Source organism: Bombus huntii, chromosome 2, assembly GCF_024542735.1.
Source record: "Bombus huntii isolate Logan2020A chromosome 2, iyBomHunt1.1, whole genome shotgun sequence".
Classification (NCBI taxonomy): domain Eukaryota; kingdom Metazoa; phylum Arthropoda; class Insecta; order Hymenoptera; family Apidae; genus Bombus; species Bombus huntii.
Genome location: NC_066239.1, coordinates 20,020,369 through 20,040,853, shown reverse-complemented (window position 1 = coordinate 20,040,853; position 20,485 = coordinate 20,020,369). Strand labels below are relative to the sequence as shown.

Sequence of the window (20,485 nt, the reverse complement as noted above, 5' to 3'; positions counted from 1 at the left end):
TCGAAATATTTTACCATTGTAAAAGAAATAAAAGAAAGTGTATTTCGAATCTCTGCTTTTAGGTTTCTTTTAGCCACTAAATATCATAACACGAATTGTTTACATTTTACATATTTCTGTTCATTACGCGCATTCTGTGTATTTTAGTGCGTTTAATTTTCCCATAAATGCCTAAATTGTATTCGTACAACGTAACAATCAAACAACACAACTTAAACAATACGATTGTGTCGAAAGATACTTAAAGAACGCAACGAAGTTGAAAACGAATACGAGTTATAAAAAAATCGTCAATTTCACATTTCTATGTTGTAAAATAACAATACGTGTAATAATTTCATAAGCAGAAAAGTATACGAATGCGACCAAAGGATTACGCAATGTCGCATAATACACTTGGTGACCGCTCAGAACGTGTCCCTACTACACTTTTACATTCTAGTCTTCTTCACACGATCCCCATTTCTCCAATAATTAACAGACGTCTCTTTAAATCCAAACGTCAGTATTGTCCGCTTTGTCATTTCTCTTCCCCTTCGTTACACGTTAAATCATTTCATCTTCCCAAGTTATCCTCTCCCATTACCTTTTACAACCGAAAGCAATAATTATTCTCAATGTCTGCCGCCGAAACGCTATAACGTTACGGCGTAATTCCGCGACAAAGGTTCATGCATAGAGAACGGTTGTATTTTCAGCCTCAAAGCACATCAATGGAAATCGAATTGAAACAACTGGTGAGAGCACGTTTGGCGAATACAGGCCGAAAACCTGGCTTTAGCTCGTAATTATGGTACACTGGCTCGCAAAAGTATTATGTATATATTGTACTGTGCAATGTAATGTAAATAAAATATTTTGAAATGTCATTAACACAGATTAATGTGTAATGAGATACAATTGTCACTGTCATATTGGTAAAACTGGAAATTACGTTGAAAATGTGTGTATACAGAAGGCACAAGATACTTGAACCTCTAAAAAATCAAACTGATTCGACTCTGTTATTTTTATGAATTTGTTAATTTCGTTACGTAAGTACACGATTCATTACGTAAGTACAAGTTCATTCGCCGTAAGAAGATATCACAAATAATTTCAAAATCGAAATGGTTTTAAGAAACGAAATGTTCTGTACAAGACGCATAATATATTCATCAGAGATCTTTAAAGGTGTTCGAGTATTTTCGTCAACTGTAGTCAATGCCTTTGCACGATCAATCAATTCGAAGACTGTGTCAAGGGATCGCGTCATTCGAACGATATTATGAACTTTATCGAGCGATATAAAAACGCAGCCTAAAAAATCCAACGGGATAAAAACCCAAACGTTGACAAAGACCGACGTGCATACGCAACGAGGGAACATTGGTGTGAAAAGAAACGGAAGGCAGAAAGGGAAAAACTGGGACAGAGACTGGCTTCGGTTATAGCACATTTTATCTCGGAGATATATAGCTTCGGCTCGTAAATTGTGCTGCTTTATAACTGTTATACGCTCCAATGCATTGTGTTGACGAATTACGCTGCTATGAGAGGAGAAACGTTTCTGGTGTATACAATTTAATCAGACGAACGAGTTTGAGGGGAGAATTCCCTTGAAACAAGATTCTCGTATTTCTAAAATTCCTAAAACGGTTCATTGAAGCTTTAGTTTACTTAACACTAGGACTAACAACCTATGACATAGAGTTAAATATTGGATTGTCTGAAAAGTTGTCTGATAATATTGCATTGTCTTTTTCTTGCTGATACATATTTCGAAGGATATTAATTGTTTAAGGATATAGAAGTACACGTATCTAAACTTTTCTGTAAAAGATAATATTTATAGAAAAATAAAATAAACAAGTTATTTCAAGTATGATGTATTCTCTTAAAAATATGTGAACGACAGGGAAAAAAATCTAATATCAGTCATTTTGATTGTTTTGGTAGATGAAATGAATGTTTAACCTTTGAATTATTTTTTGGAATATTTTTCACGAATAGGAACATGTTATTTTAGTATACGTAATTCTTTCTCAGAGAATGTTTCCATCTTTCGTTTTTTCGAACAGATCCAGAGGAAACAAATAAGAAATCATAAAATCTGGTCGCGTATACGCATATATAATTGTCCATGCTCTTCCTTTGGCACCAAACTGTTTCGATAATAAGATTATTCGAGATCGAACAGTTCTAGGAGGAGGAACTCATTAGGATTTCGTTGTTTCGATATCGCGGTTTTTGCAGTGTATTTCTGTGAATTATTATAAAATTTCAATATCCTAAATTCACAATTTCAAACACGTATATTGTACGAACTAAAATAAAATTAATTAAAATACAACTTTCCAAGTATAAATGAATGTACAATTTTATTAACAAAGTAAAGATTATCGAAACAAAATGTAAATGTCGAAAGTAAGTACATAGCCTTCTGCCAACTATACTTGTACTTAATAAAGCATACTGCATTAGTAATTAATTATACATAGGATATTTTTTAATCCTCCGAGGCAGCATTTTGAACTAAAAATTCCTCTCAAAGGAAGATACCATAGGAAGATAATATACCATAAATAAAAAATGTATGTTCTTTTATATGTAAATATTTTTCTATCGAGGCAAGATAAAACTTGGAAACAGAAGATAAGTTACTCGTAATTACCAATTATCTTTCTGTTTTTTTCTTTTTAAATGTGAATTCGATGCGAAAATGAATACGTGTATTTCTGATATGATTTCGAAAAGCTCCACCTGTGGACTTGCGAACGAGGAATACGAAGGAAATGACAGCTACGTATGTCAACACGTTGATCTATAAATATGCATTACCTCGTTATTCTAAAAAGGAATACGCCTGACAGACAAGTTGCATGCTTATTAATTCTGTTTGTACTTGGAAATTGAATTTTATCTGCCATGATATGTAATTCTTTTGTGAAAATATTTTTATATGTATGTATTAAACATTGTTCATGAAAAATCCTTTTTCATGGAATATCTCGAAATTCTAGTGTTTAAATGATAAAATTTACAATGCAATTGTAAAATCGGAGTTACAAATTGTTGATTAAGGTACGTAAAAACAACGAAAAAAAATCGCTGGGGCAGATAAGGTTATTGAAATTAAAAAAAAAGATCATTATTTTATTCTCTTTATTTGCCGGTAAATCAGAATTTATTTTCGTATTTTAGCAGTCTGCACGTGACATTCAGTAACAATGCAGCTCAAATTTTTTCTTCGTATTTCACCATCCTAATAATGTTACTCTGCTGAATGTCTTTGTAATTACGAAAAGCTCGCACGCGGTATTGTTCTGGATTTATTATTTTAACACTAAAAATTCGAGGCTCTGAATATTATTAAAAAATATCAAATGTCGAATGTAAAGCTTATAATGTGACAATAGAATTAAAAAATGCGTTGAGAGAAGATAAAAGTAAAAGATTTAAAAATTTTAGGAAATTTAAATATGATAGAAATCTGCTTTTTTTTATAAATATCCCGGCAATCTTTTCGAATATTTGGCCAGAAATGTTTAAAAAACACCAGAAGTTCGGTTGTCAATAAAACTTCAACGGAATAACGAATGGTAGGGAAATAGGGCAAATCTTCACGAGAACTCGATACAGACATCGAATTTGTTTCGTAAAATACGAAAACTATACAATACATAATTTTTGTCTAGATTTCTAAAATTCTCGCAATTTTGTTTTCCAAGCACATAAATATTCCGTATGTTTGACAGATCGAGTAAATCCGATATAAATATGTGAAATAAAATATAATACACACGAATGCATTCGATCAGATATTAAAATATACTTTTCAGCTACGAATAGAATTCAAAGACTCTTTGTATCCAGACAGAATTCTCTGCATTTTTCACAATAGCAGCAAACGGATGAACCGTTTTCAAAGACAAATCCGATAAAAACTTCATATCACGTTGCTTCAATACATAAGGAATTACGTATTGTACCGGAAAAGTTAGTATTGTTCGCCTAATTTAAACAGTACCAGTCAAATCAAACATGTATCTTAATTAACATTGTGAATATTAATAATAACTTATTTCCCTTTAATGAACCTTTTTTGCTAAATAATTTTTTGAGATAATTGTACATTTGTACTTTCTTACAATTGATCTTTTCTCTGAAGAATTTTTGAAGATAATTATATCCGTTCAATTAATGATTCCAAACTTTTGATCAGTACTGTGTCTAGAATCGAAGATAATAATTTTGCGATGGCCAAAAAGGAAAAATGAAAGCGAGGCAAGATCACGTTGTTAGAAAGTGATGCGGAAAGTTTCCCAAGGGAAGAAGAACGAAGAGCGATTGAGAAAGTAACTTCTGCTAATTTGGGGCCAGTGAACAACTACAAAGACGAAAATTCATCGTACATCGAACATACCAAGTAGCCGCAGGAAGTAGCGAAATGAATAGAAACGGACCTCATTGCTAAATTTACTGCGTTAACGTCGTTGAACATAATTATGCGAATAAGTCGAGTCATTTTCTATAGCCATGTTCCATGGTCGTAATATTTATATAATTACGCTTTTACATTTTGATAATATTCAACATTTATTCCTAATATATATTTGTGAAATTGGCATGAGATAGGTCAAGAATACTAGGCGTTTCAGTGTTTCAGAAAATAAAATGAGAATTAAAGGGAAGTAAAAAAAAAAAAAAAAAAAAAAACAAACAAAACAACGGAAGAATACTGATTTTTAAGAACAAAACGACTTATCGACGATCGTAGAAATGCTTAATAAAAAGAAAATGTCCTCAAACGTTCATTATTTGCATTCATAAATTATAAATCAACGCGTCGTTTATTTCATATTTCCATTATCGATGCATCACATATGTCTTTCGATATTTCTTTTTGTTTTCTTATATTTTTATTACGTCCAAGTTCGACTTATAATTCTTTGAAACAGTTGAATACGAAGTAATAAAACTGTTTCTAATTCAGCTTAGACGTTGCATCGCATTTGGAGTTCTCGAGTTAACAAATTGAGGAAAATTTGTGTCCCTTTCATATTTCTAGAAACATGCATATCGTATAAACGTCGTATGAAATCTCGTTGACGAACTCTTTTCTAATTCGAGTAAAATCTAGCCGTGAAATTATAGAAACTGGTAAAAACTCATACATATATAATACGATAATAAAAGTTTACAGGGGCGCGAAAGTGAGAAACCACGAAGTAAGGGGAATTCGATTCACACTTTGGCTGAGTTTTCAAAGCCGATCGAGATTCAGGCTGTTAAAGAGAGGAGTTTGTAATTCTTCTGAATTGGTACAAAAGAAAATTGGTCAACGTGCGACCTATCGTAGAACGAAGGAGTGTAAAACAAAAATAGAAACTGAAGGAAATCTTTACAACTTTATGCAAATTGTTCTTCCTATTTTATATTAATATTTATACAATATTTCGAAATACTTTTTCTTATACGCGAGTTAGTCGATTAGCTGAAAAATTCGATTATTCAAACTGCGTGTAACACGATTAATTCGGATAAACGAAGTTCTACTAATAATCTATCGTTAACACGTTTCTTTTCTCTTAAATGCAACTAATATATTTCTAGATAATATATTTCTAGATTCTTTTATTTACATCGATATTTTATCAAGGCATTTCTCTTTTCATTGCTTACGTTCTGAACACTTTTAAATGTAAAGTTCTATCATATTTTACACCAAAAGGAACGATGTCAGGAATTATGTACGTTGATTAAACATATTCTACTTCAATCGATAAGCTCTATGAATATTTCAAATCGTAGACCCTCTGTCTAACTATTATATGTCTGTATATGTGTATGCATGAATACGAATGAGTGAAAATGATAAATCCGAGATGGAAAATGTGAATATAACAGCACGAATCAAACGAAACGAGTAACAAAAAATGAAGCAACTGTGCTGTGTACGTATATACATACACATTTACATACGTTGCACGAGTGCTCGAAGCGGAAAAAGAGGACGAGTAGGGATTAAAAAATTAATAAAAAGGAAGGAAATTCAAAGGAAAGTGGACGTTTCTGTCGTTGGATTAGCGAGACAATGTCAAAATGCTTTCCGAAGTGAAAAGATAGGTTGTTGCAAATTTTCGTGAAACAATAATTGAAATAGAAATGGAAAACGGAATCGAAAAAGTATGCCATCTGTGGTTTCAATGAAGTTTACTTTATAATACTTTCAAATACATAAAACGTATCATGTCATAAAATGTTATAATGTATAACATTAATAACTTATGAAAATATTAATTAGCAAGATACGATACGATGCAACTAATTTAACAGAAATTACAAAAATTTTAATGAAATACTTAAGATATAATTGGATACCATACGATTAATTAATTATTTGTATAATTGATTTTTTAGTGTTCGTTGAATTATGAGGTAATTATGCTAGAGACAATTTTAACACGTATTATTCTCATAAATTACGATTTATGTGCGTTACATATTATAGCCGTGATACAATTTCCATTTATATTGATGTACCAAAGGTTACGTCAAAATGCACTTATTTCTGCATATTTTAACATTCGTTATAAACGGTGGCAATCAACCATACTGAACAATCAATTTTTCTTCAGCCACATGGAAAATAGCATGTACATCGCCTCGCAATTACATGAAAGCTTCGTTTCTGTTGTATTAAAAATACGAGAATAATACTATAATAATAAGTAACACCAAAAATCACATTTTTTGTCTTCGTATCATACAAACGAACAATATAACATATGAAATTTGAATTGTTTATTTAGAAGTTTGCCAGTGTTATATTAAAATTCAATACGTGACAGACTGAAATGTTAACAGACCTCAAACATTATTAAAAAAATCTTCTCTGTCATATTTATAACTCGACAACCAAACAATCTGAGAATAATGAACAATATAAATAAAGAAATAGCTGCATAGCGTTTGACACTTGCAGATGCCAATTAAAAATAAATATCATCACGTCGTAGTATTCTACGATGACTCCAATAAAGAATAAATTCATCCTGAGTCTCCTATTCGTAATTCTCTAACTAAATTACATTCTGTCAAACATAAGCAAGTATCCATATATTTTTCAGCGCTAGCGTATATAACGAAAGTAACAGAGCAATGTGATGAAAATTCAGAACAAAAGAGTAATATGTGGAACTTGTTTCAAAGATGAAAAACCTCGTACAGCTTCAGAAAGACTATAACAGAAGCCGTTTCAGAGTTGAAATGAAACGCTCTCAAAATGATCGCGAAAATGAAAACGTGACACATTGTGTAACGTTTGGCAAACTTTTAACAAATACGAATTAAGAGAGAAAAAGAGGAAAGTCGGGAACGAAAGGAAAGGAAGAAAAGGGAAAGGAAGCAAGCGGCATGTAAGTGGATATGTGAGGTGAAGCAAGAATAACAGATCGTGGCGGGTGATTGTTTTGGGGCGTCTGCGCCTGGTTGTGCGAGAGAGGACCACCGAGCGACCAGCAGGAGGCGTCTAAGCCCTCGGGATGCCAGTCGATTCCGAGCCGCCGCGCGGTTGAGATGCGAGCCATCGTGCTCCTAAAACCTCCGTATCACCGTAACCTCGTGCACTTCTTATCTCTCCTCGATCGTCCATTTTATCCTCGAGCTTCCCATTCGCCACCTGAATCATCTTTATCCTCTCATTTCCCCCGTGTTGCCCGATAACGCGCTCGCAATCGGGTAAAAATTATCGCGCAACATAAAAAAAATAATCGCACACGTGAATCGACGTTTTTTCTTGGAGCGTTTATTTTCACGGTGTAACTTTCCTCGGAGAAGTTTCTGGAGGGTCTCTTCGGTGTTTCGGTGATTCTGAAACAAGATTACAAGAAGTTTCACACAATTGAGAAGGAAAAGATCGGACTAATGGCCGTGAACTCGCCAGATCAGGTGTTCTCCATGTTCTCCGGAGGTATCTTCGGATTTGGTCGTCGCTGGCTTCAAGGTATCCCGAGGGATTAGAATAACGAGAAAAGTAAACCAGCATCCGAGAACAAACAAGAATATCTTCCGGGATCAGTCGGTGCACGGTCGCTCGTTACACCGTTGTTGAATTAGGATCGGTGACGGCAAACGGAATAATTTCCCTGACGCGAAATATCTTCGAACGCGACACGGGACATCTACGAAAATTCGAATCGCCGTGAAACGCGGGAAAGTTTGCAGCAACGAGGGGAGAAAGAAAGGAGAACTCGTGATCAGTATTTCGAGTTTGTTGCATGTGCGAACTTGGCGCCACCTATCCCGCGCTATACTTATAACGCGTATAACGTATCTAGGTACAGCATCGTATATATTAACCGTGTCTCTGAAGACATCCCCGGAAGGGTTCAATCGCTGTTCTTTTCAAGGGATGACATTTCAATCTGGATCGTGGCGTTGTTCGATAAATTTTCGGATGGCCATACAGACGCTGGTCACGACCGTACGAGCTCCACTGGCATCGCTCTAATTCATTTATTCTAATTGGAGTTTTCTAATTGACTACATTGGGACGCGCCAAGGTGATACAAAGAGACGGACAGTCCCCTAGGAAATGAAATCGAGCATCGATGCGACCCGACACTCGCCTAGAACGTAACACGCCTATACTCATCAGAGAATAACGAGAAAAACACGTGCATATGTGTATACATACGCATACGACCTATACAAGTATAATTTTGTATTTATCTACATTTAGAATATAGTTGTTAAGTATAATTAAAATTAAGATAAAGAGGGTGAACACGAGTGATCCTCTTGAAGATGCTTATGGTAGCAAAGCTTTAATCGAAAGTAGACAAATCCTTTTGCAAAGGGTGGTAGAGAGAGACTCGAATTCATCGAGAAATCAATTAATCTGGCGCGCGTATTACGATCGATTTTATGCCAGTGAAACAGGGCACAACGCCAGTTTTGTCCCCTGACGGCGATTCAATCCAGCTCTGACATTACGACGTCATTGGCTCACTATAGTGCCCAATTACGAATGCATCTGTCCAAGACGAAGTCACTTTTATAGCAGTTTCATGGTAATTGATTTAATCTGTTTGGTTTTCCATAGTAATCGAAAACGATTCGCGATATTTTGCCTGGAAACATTTCCATTTCCAACAATTTGCAAAGATTACATATATTATTCTTCAGACATATATTATTCTTTTGTCAATAGCAGACAGAATACTCGAATTAGTTAAATATGTTTCGTTATACTTTGTTTCTATGAAAATTTCATTTCGTTGTATTGCATTTCTGGCGTCAGCATATGGAACGTTAAATTTACAAGCATTCTCGTAAATATTATATGGGTTTTTATATCACGTTTCGTGAAGATACGATAATTCCTTGGAAAAATGTTGTCGGAAATACCTTGAGCTGAAAGGTGTTCCCAAGGATATTATACCTTTAGCTATTAATACATTCTCGCATTAACGTACCGGAAATTCGAACAGCAAGCTTAATCAGAATAGCACGAGAAATTTTTACGGAAAGTCGACCCAGTCTTCGGCAAATATTCCGCCCGATGATACTCGCATGCGCAAACCAATCGTGCTTCGGCTCTGCTCCGCATAAAAAATGCGTTAATACACCTAGAAATTAAATTCTTAAAAAAATTGCGACGATGAAATTTGTAAATCGGATTGACATTTGTAAATTACGTTGACCACGTGTTTTTTTATCTAGGAAAGCCTGCGACAGGCTTTTATTCATAATCTTTCTCTCTATCTATCTAACTATCTATCTATCTATCTATCTCTTATCCATTATAGAACTGTGTACATTATTTTCTTCGTGCAGATTCAATCTGCTCTTCGATAAAAAAATATATTTCGATTCATGATCGTAAAAAGAAGAGAAAATGGCCAAGAAGATTTTAAATAATTTGTTGAATGGATAAATGCTTTTTCCTTGGATAGTTTCCAGAGATAGTCTCGCAGAAAGATCGTTAAGATAAGATCATTCTGCAATAAAAATTTAGAGAATTTGCAGGTGTTGTATCGTGGTTGTCCTATCGTCCAATTTTCGAAAGGGACAAATATATGCTACATAGACAAGCGATCGATAGATTTTTCTGCTATCAACTTCCAGAATCGGATTATGAATTTGATTTCGTTTGGACTGTCCGGGGAAATCAGACACGGTCCCTTAAGCAATTCAGGGATGCGTGTGTTCGCGAAACGAAAAAGCACGAGACATCAACCCTGCGCACGAACGATAATTAACGATACAGATCATACGTAATTAATACGATTTACATAAACTTCGTCGTAAGCTGAGATATTGAAAATCTTCGAGCTGATAAATTCAAATATATAATTTCGTTTACAAAACCCATTGTAAATTGTTGTTTGTCCCGTATCTATCAGTATATTGTTTGCTCTATTGTTTGGCGTAGTTATTGCAAATATGTGAAAAATATTCTGTCCTCTCGCATTCGAATCGATCTTTAGTCGCGCGGAATTTTTGCCGAAACGCGACGAGTGCTTTTTTTAATTTTGTACGTCAAACGACGAACTGTTGAAACGAACAGGCATACATCGCGATTTCTTTTTTTTTTTTTTTTTACATTCTAAATAACACGTGATTCGCAATTTGACCTGTATAGATTTTCTTGTCGTACTAATCTCCTCTCATGGACGAACTGCGATTTTTCTCGACAGTGTAGTACTTTAATATAACATTTTTTTGCAAGTTTGTAATTTTTATTCGATTTGACGTTATTAGAATAAATCTAGTTTTTCCATTTCCTTAGATATGAAATGTTGTGTTAAGTAAAATGCTTTTTCTTTAATTTGTAGTTCAATTTACAATTATTTTATTCGAGCTTTATTTCGCATTCTTGTTAGCACTCGTATGTGCATAACGAACTCAACAGGTGGAACGAAGTACACGAAAGTTGTGATCGAAAAGCTCTCTGAATGAATTTGCTATTCTCAATTAGAATTATATCTCAATTAAACTATATCTGTTCTCAGAAAACTACAAAGTGAATTTAAGACTATTTTCAACGATTTAGGAAAGACATTTTCAACTTGAGACTCGTGTTCCTGCTTACGCCAGTGTAGACGTGTTATTTACAGTGCGTGTCACTGTGAGAAATAACGTAATTTCGGTGAAACATTTTATAATATGCAGATTTGAGAAATGTTGTAGTAATTCGGGAAAATATTCGTGAAAGAACGCGCATAAGGCAGAATTACGATTGCAACACGAATCTCGTTGGCAAAAGTTACTTTCGTCGCTTTCAACTGCATCTACAGTGTCTAATTCGCGATTTCTACAGGATAAAATGCTTTCTCAGAAAATGCAGTTTTTTTGTGACAATCAAGGCTATTGAAATCTTCTACTTGTGCTCATATCATCTAACGGGTGACACGGAATTAAGGGAAAAGAGTAGCAGACTGACTTCTTTAAATTAAAAATATCTCGAAACGAAATTCTGCACAGTACTTCCATTTACTTTTTGAAATCAGAATCTGACAAAAATAGATGTAATACAAAGATGATACTCGCCTTTTCTTTTACGTTATAAAAAGTTTTTTCCTCCACTTAAACTTGAAATTGTTAATTAAATTCCCTTCTAAATTTCGGAGAAAAATTTATTTTATTAAAAAAGAAAAGGATATGTAACTGGTTTATAACTCTCGGTCGTTTCCCAACGTTGAACAAAATATGAAAAAGATTTTGTTAACACGCGTAATTTCTTGTTTCATTTTTACATGATACATTTCCTTGAAACGTAAAAATATCAAGATTACAGTAGAGTTAAATACGCTTATTAAATAAAGTTAAAATTTATCATATGGAGAAGAAGTTTCAAATTCTCTGGAAAAGTCTCTTTCATTTGACATTTCATTCGTGAGAATGAATGTTCCATGAACAATCTCTAGCATACATCCTTGTTATTTCTTTGAACGACAATAATTCTGACGCAAGGCAGATAAATCATACGATTTATCAGCGTCCAATTCGTGAGTATCGTGGTACAGATGAAAATTGACGCGCGAGGACATACGATCTCTGGTTTCTCCTTTCTAGTTGAAAAACGCATATTCCGCGTGATTCGACTCTGGTGAAATGGATTTTACCACGGATCGTTACTACGGCTAGCATCAAATTGAATTCGCATCGTTGCCAGGGTTAATTAAAGCCTCTGTTCGTAATTAATTGGACTTGGTGGGTGGCGATTCGTCTCCTTTCTTGTAAAGGTATCATCCTTCGAAAATCCTCAAACTCGCGTTGGTTCTTCTCAGTAAACGAGATTAAAGGCAGAAACGATTGTGAAAAAAATACGCCAAACGTGTCTTTCTCTTCTACGCTCTTTTCTGTTACCTGAATATTAAATTCCTAGTCTATATCGATCTTATGTATCACGTTCGTCGTGAAGATAGTTTTTGTTATTTCTGTATTTAGAGATAGGATCACAATAGCTATTATTTTATTCTTTGGATAAATCTATCACACTGTTCTGAGTTATTTAGCTTTTTACTTAGCCTTTGTTTAGTTTTTCAGTACTTAAACTCATTGTTATATTCTTTTGATAACCGTATTATCACGTGAGCGTTTATTATATATTCGATAAAGCGCCTTTATGATATTCAACACTGAATCATTGATCGCGTACTTCTTTTTTGTTATTTTTTAGATTATCTTCTGCGCTTTTCAATATTATTACTATTAATAATATTTCCAATAAAATAATAGCTAGTTATTGAATCTGGGCCCATAACTTGTCGTTATTTCTGTATTTAGAGGTAGGATCGCAATAGCTGTTATTTTATTCTTTGGATAATTCTATCACACCGTTCTGAGCCGAAAAACCTTTATCGCACTTTCTTACATGGACTAGGGATAAAAAGAAAAGGATATCTTAAACCTATCGATTAAATCTATCGATTATATCTAGAACTATCTTCTAGTTACTATTTACTGTAACTACCGCATCTGCATATGGATAGCGAGAGTCACATTGTCATTTTCAACAGTTTTATTCCTGGAAAAAATGATCTCTTCCCCATTTTACAGACAGAGATTCGTGTAGGATGTCGGAGGAAATGTCAGAAAGTTTGAGGGTGCGTAATACGCACGTTGATTGTGTGATAACATGTATGGGAATATTTCATTAACTTGCGTGATACAATGAAGAGTTGTTTCGTGATTCGTGAGTATACAATGACTCATGAAAGTGTTTAAGCAGGTAATCAATTATAGAGACATTTTATGAATGTAGTATGTATGTTATATAAAGCATTTTGGAATTACATTAGCATCGTAATGAGATATGTCAGTCGTAGTCAATTTGGTGAAATTTGAGACGAATCTGAAAATGTATGTTGTCGAAAATGACAAACTGAGTTCGTGCTCGCCATCCATATGCAGGTGCGTTAGTTATAAGAAATAGTAACTAGAAGATAATCCTAGTTACAATCGATAGATTTAAGATGTTTTTTGTTTTTATCCATAGTTTTTGTAAGCGCGTGCAATAAAGGTTTTTTGGCTCACAACGGTGTGATTTATCCATTCGATAAAATAATAACTATTATGACCCTACCTTTGAGTATAGAAATAACAACATATACAGGGTGGTTGGTAATTGGTGGTACAAGCGGAAAGGAGGTGATTCTACGCGAAAAAAGAAGTCGAAAATGTAGAATAAAAATTTAAAAATTTAAAAATTTAAAAATTTGAAAATTTGAAAATTTGAAAATTTGAAAATTTGAAAATTTGAAAATTTGAAAATTTGAAAATTTGAAAATTTGAAAATTTGAAAATTTGAAAATTTGAAAATTTGAAAATTTGAAAATTTGAAAATTTGAAAATTTGAAAATTTGAAAATTTGAAAATTTGAAAATTTGAAAATTTGAAAATTTAAAAAAATAACGTTAATCGAGACAACGATCTACAGTGAAATCCGTTATAACGAGACGTGATAAAGTGCACGCTTACCGAGCGAAAATTCAAAGTCGATTTCCTCGAAAACAAAGCCTCGAACGAAAAACTTTTATTCTATATTTTCGACTTCCTTTTTTGCGTAGAATCACCCCCTTTCCGCTTGTACCACCATTTACCAACCATCCTGTATAGAAGTTAGAAGACATTTATTGTAAACGCATGGACATGGTAAGGATCGTTAAATTTTTTAAATAATCGACTAGCACTAATTACGTGTTTGAGACCATTGCTCATGCCGCAAACTACTTTTTTACTAAGCGTATATTTGTAGTAAGTGGCTGTCGACTTTTATATACATTTTCAAATTTGTTTCAAATTCTACCGATATAACCGTGATAATCGCGTCTCATTAGATCGCTAACACAGTTTCGACGAGTTTCATATAATACGCATAATTTATTCGTAAAAAGTTTCATGTTCGATAATAATAAATAATAACGAAACGTCTGATGGCATTTGTTTGTTCTTACTGATTTCTAAAATAAAAAGTACGTATCAGCGTAAAATTTCATCCGCAATGGTATTACTTTTCTTTGATGATAGCTTCTAAGAGTCAAAGAACGCGTAATTTTCTACCCGTCAGACAATTCAACTTAATTAAACAAATTAAATAAATGGTTACATCCAAACTTTAGGCCTATTTGCCACTGTAACATGATTTTCGTACATCTATTCATTGCAAACAGCCCCTTTGTCTTCTCCCTTATGAAAATATGTTCCATCCGTTTATTTGACATAATAGGGTTCACCCCTCAATGACCCTACCCGGCCAATACTCGTAACCAGTATTTTTACTACGAGTAGCGGGCGTGTCATCGTGAAACAGACGGACTTTCCCAGCCTGTTTCGAGAAACTGTTCCAAGGAAAAAATGTAGCGTAATTTATGAGTAATTTCTTCTTGTTTACTAAATATATCGTAAAACGTTTATGGATATACCTTACTAATAATTAGACTGTATATTTTTTTACGTTTTATATTTGTTTGTCAATCTTAGACTAACGTTAATCATACAGATGTTATCGAGATGGCCATGTCTGTCTATAAAAATAAATAGCCGTTTGATTACGTTCACTACGTCTACTAAATGTCAGTCATTATTAACCTGTTGAGTCGTTCATAGTTTCTTTTTGCTTTGTAACTCATGAAAGCTATTTCCGTGATCAGAATTGACTTAGGGAAGCATAGTTAACATCGATAATAGCAATGTTTTACGCCAGAATGCCTTATCGTTAGAAGCGACAAGCATTTCAAAGACGGGCTGATTTAATCAAAACGAGGATTTCAGTTCCGAACACGGTACGTATTCGGTAACACGAATTAAATAATTTCCTTTGTATCGCGATAACGGAATAACGATAATTCCAAGTTAATGACGTTTATTGGCTCCATGTACACCAACGGAGATTTGTTTGTTTAATCGAGTTGAAATGGTATACAGTGGCGGCTATGTAACTACAGACACAGTACACAACCTTTGTATTAAAATTAATTAATTTAATCTGTGATCAGTATTCGAAATGAAAATTTGGAAACTGTTCCATACTTGCAATGCTTAAAAGCACGAGAAATGTATTTTTAAGTATTTTTCTGGAATTTTTTTTTTTTTTTTTTGTTTACTTTCTCTACTGGAAATTTGCAATCAATTCTCTTAGAGACATCGGAAAGGAACGATTCTTTACTGAAATAAGCAATCACGTTGGTGGCTGTAACACGATTATTTGATTAACGACGAACCGAGGCACGACAGGTGTTTCAGGTAGAACGAATTTCTAGAATTGAAGTAATCAACAATCACGCGAAATTAAACGGATCTTTTAAATTCAGTTGCGGCGCAAGTTCGACTCCGATATCGAATGACTGCGTAATTATAGTCGAGTTCAAGTTAATTAACGCTGCTGCATATGGAGGTGATCGTGACGTATTTACGTTTTGAGAGGTTCGTAACGAACGGATGAAATTCCGTGTGTTTCTACGGGGAAAAAATTGAAAACCATGTACAACCATCGATGCGGTTTCCGCGTGAGAATTTTTATCTGAATGTAAAAATGTAATTTTTAGAGGAAGGTCGCTCGAAAAAACGGAAAGGGAAAATTGCTTAGGGAACCTTTGAATATTTTAAAAGAAAAACGAATCGCTATTATCTTCTACATTTCGAAATAAAATGGCGAAAATCTGGATTACTTCTTCGAATTTATTCTCATTCTGAACTCGTTAATGAACAATTTCCATTCATAGAATGAGATGTAATGTTCTATATTAATTTTTTACTAGATATCTATTTGCATTAAATGATTTTAATATCCACGTACATTTTCAGGTTCGTTTGAAATTTTAACGATATAATCATATTGTGCTGATGAAATTTCAAAATATTTTATATTGTACAATATAATACGTGTTTAAACAGTCTCGTATATTATATAACTTTAACAGGAACTTACATCGTTGCTATATTTTCAGTACTTATATTTGAAATAACATAGCGAGCAGTTCATCTCTGCATTACGTAAACAGCCAGCAAAATTTTAATAATATAAATTTGAATGATCAGAACAAGATACTTTGAACTTTAACATCAACTATAAATATTGAACGAAATTCATCTCCTTTCAAAAAAGGAAGAAAACGTTCGTCGAGTTGTCGTCGCTTTCTTTCCGACCAGATGTTATACAGTTCATATTTAAAAAAGGAGATATCTGAAAGAACTGTAACTAATACTTAATTCACTTGCTATGCCCTTATATTCAGCATTAGTTGAAATTTTTTAAAACATCCCTTTTGGAATATAAAGTGGAAAATCTGGCTGGCCAGAAACTTTTTCACGCTCGTATACGCCAACAAGAAAAAAGGAAAAGAATTTTTTCTTTCGAATTCTTTCCTCTTTTTCACAAATATACGCTAAAAGGAAAAAGTAGAAAAAGGAATACTCGATTCGTTTCATACAATTTGCATTAGATAGCCAGCTGAAATCGATCCCATTAAAATATCGTACAGTGAGCCTTTGATGATGACAGCCATATTATACGACAAACAGTAATAGCTCTACGAATATGGCGTTGTATAACATTTTGTTTTGTATTTTGCATTAAATGAAGTAAAGCCACTATACAATGCCATGGCGATCCTTGCACACAAACGAATTCCATTGGTTTACGCGTGAGCTGATGGAAGACTATCGAATCCGCATTAATTCATAACAATACGCAAACGTACTCGATTGGTTCACGTTGATTCGCGACCAGGGAATTAATTTTGATAGCGCTAACAAAGGATGGACACGGACGATCATAATGACACGTCAAGTAGGCCACCGAAATAATTACGCACTATTAAGCGATCTGTGGATGGAATACCAATGAGAGGATTGATTTTTTGATTACACCATCAGTGAGCGCGCTTAACACGTGCCATCGCGTAGACGGTGTTTAACGTATCGCGAATGAAATTCGTTTCTGTAACTGTAGTTGAAGATTTTGAATAGACGACGAGATAGTTAGCAGAAGCTGTTACAAATTCCAACTTGAAATACAGTTGAAAAGGAAGATGTTTAGGATACGGTTCACGATCGGAGCAACTTGTTGCATTTCGGGGAATCTTTGGAATTTGCTGTAATGGCTCATAGAATGCAGCTTTACGAGGAATATATATGTAGCTATACGTATATTGAATTTAGAGTAGAATTGTTTGTTTCATTATTATTTACTGTAACGTAGCTTAAATAAGAGTTTTAAGAACTTTTCAATTTGTTTAAAACTGTTCGAATAACGTAAACAAGCATGTAAAAATTAATTGTATACATTTTCTCAAAGTATCGAAGAATTTTCATGATGTGAACAAGTATATGAAAATTGTGAAAATTGAAAAATTCAGTGATTATTTAATATATTTATTATTTAATAGATTTGACGTTATTGAAGTTCGTTATCGGATAGATTTGTTGATCAATTGAGATTTAACAATGAGATTAGAAAAATAATTTAATAAACAATTACAGCAATAGATAAGAATGTTGAAAAACAAAATCAGTCTTTTACATCAAAATTAAATCGAAATATTTTAGTAAAATAGAATAAAAATATTTTTGAATATTATTTATCACATAGTTATTTACTTAAAACTATATACAGCTTTAATTCGTTATATGTCGCAAATGAATTTCTAATGCTTCGAATCAATTAACGTAATTAAAAGTTTCGCGAGTTCTCGGCGATAAATCAAAAAGAAATATGTACAGGGATTTCTATTCGAGACGCAATCGTATGGAAAGAAAATCCAATGGGATCCAAAAGTAGGCCACCCAAATGTTACGTCGTGTTACTCAAAACACACATGGAATATTAATTTTCTCCCATGATCGATAGAGCACCTAATTAATAACTCGAATTGCTCAAGAACGTTTTGATTGGATTCTCTAATAAAAGGTAAAAAGCATTTCTATCTTTCTGTTGCATTCATCATAGCGAATGAAATATCAAACAAGAGCTTTTTCCAATCTCTGCCTATTTCTGCTTTAAATCCACAGAAAAAGTGCAATTCTCAATTATAAAGAGCTTATCTCTCGACAAGAAATGTTTCCTGTGCAAATATGTTTCTGCGATATTCATCCCAATTGGTAATACCATCCTTTAGCAATTTGAGGTAATGTGACACAAAAATTTGTCGATAAAAGTACATTGATTTAGTAATAGGACATCTTTTTCGTAATAAACGATTGATTTCTTCACCTATTACTATCTATAAGAAGCTATTTAATCAAAAAAATCAGAAGTCTAACAACATATTGCTATTTTGCAGCGAAGTGTGTATTATAATCTTCAGATGAGTTGTATGTATGATAAGAATGTTGAAAAACAAAATCAGTCTTTTACATCAAAATTAAACCAAAATATTTTAGTAAAATAGAATAAAAATATTTTTCAATATTATTTATCACATAATTATTTACTTAAAACTATATACAGCTTTAATTCGTTATATGTCGCAAATGAATTTCTAATGCTTCGAATCAATTAACGTAATTAAAAGTTTCGCGAGTATGAGATTTCATATTTATTAATTATTAATTATAAATTCCTGGTTATAATATTAGGTTGTCCGAAAAGTGTCTTTCTTTTACAGACACGTCTTTTGCAACAACGCATCTTTATACAAACGTTGTAATTTTTATCTTGATAAAACAAAATGGATCATAGGTAATTCGATAAAATAATATAAAACGGAAAATGTTGTGTATCCGTTATTTCCTTATAAAGCGAAAGAAACTTTTCGGACGACCTAATACAAGAACGTTTTTCTCTTCGAATGAGTTGGATCTCTCTTTTACATACTTCGCTATTTTTTACCAAATTAGATCATATCTTCGCTTCGACATCTTATCGTCATCGATAACTTCCAATGTTTCTGAAAACAGAAGAAAATATAAACAACAATCGTCGCAATTTATGTACGATAATAATGGCGTTTACAGTAGCTATTGTTCCTTATGGAGATTCAACGAAGCGAATTATCGACGTTCGGCATTACAATTCGCATCTCTCCGCCCTTGAATTTGTGAATTCTCCCAGAAAGAAGATATTCCGGCTCGCTGATTTTATCAATTTCGTTTTTCTGCGTTTCCTGCCTGCTCATTTGCAAGCGTAGTTATAATTTACAAGAAGAATAAAGTTAACTCTCCATGAAATTAATGACTTTCAAGGGTCTTTTCTCGACGCCTTAACGATACTTAAGAATCTGCAATCGCTAGGTTGTTCCAGAAAATTTCGTTTCAGAGTTTAATTTTATAAATCGTTCTGCGTACAAAAGCAGCCTTCTGGACGTCTTCGTGAAAAAACAGTATACATTTATTGAAATCGACCAAGTATTTTTAACTCTTATGTACGAACGTCTGCATTTTTGTCACTTCCACAGAAACCTACTCCTTTGAATCACTTTGTATTTCACTTATCAAATCATTGTCTTATTTACGCATTCTCTGCACTTTTACATTTTTAATTCTCGCATAAATGGTTAAGAACACGCGGTCTATCTATTAAGATGAAAGACATGTACGCTTAAAAGTAGCGAGGAAATAAAAATTCAAATTTCTCTCAGAGACCAGTGTTCTCTAGTTAAAAGCTAAAATGCGTTCAAATTCAATATTCTTCAGTTATATTATTCTATTAATTATTAGTTACATTTCTAGATTAAATGCTAACTACGCAAAATAAAATCGGCAAAATAATTGTTCTAAAAAAAAAAAAAAAAAAAAAAAAAAAAATCGATTTGCACTCATCATTACTTTTTCTGTTAGAGCGATACCTTTCTCGACCTCAAAATCTTAAAATCCAATTTTTATAGTTTAGCTGACATAAAACGTTTCTCTCCCCAAGTGTTTTCGATTTCCCCTCACGAAATGGCCGTGAAAATCAAATTAATCGCAGGGCCAGTCGAATTCCTCCGATAGAGTTTTTACAGAAACAAGATGTACTTTCCTCGATTTCATTGGGGGTTGCTTAACCGCGCCTAAC

The 20,485-nt window shown here is 33.4% G+C and overlaps 1 protein-coding gene and 1 long non-coding RNA gene across 10 annotated transcripts in view; both read left to right on the top strand.

Moving 5' to 3' along the window:
• LOC126876482 (potassium channel subfamily T member 2) overlaps window positions 1-20,485 on the top strand; it is a 202,654-nt gene that overhangs the window by 35,748 nt on the left and 146,421 nt on the right. The gene's annotated exons all lie outside the window — the stretch shown is intronic.
• LOC126876650 (uncharacterized) overlaps window positions 5,824-20,485 on the top strand; it is a 47,491-nt gene continuing 32,829 nt past the window's right edge. For all 3 annotated transcript variants that reach the window (XR_007694402.1, XR_007694406.1, XR_007694405.1), the window contains exon 1: window positions 5,824-9,056. This is a non-coding gene — a long non-coding RNA (uncharacterized LOC126876650). The remainder of the gene's footprint in view (window positions 9,057-20,485) is intronic.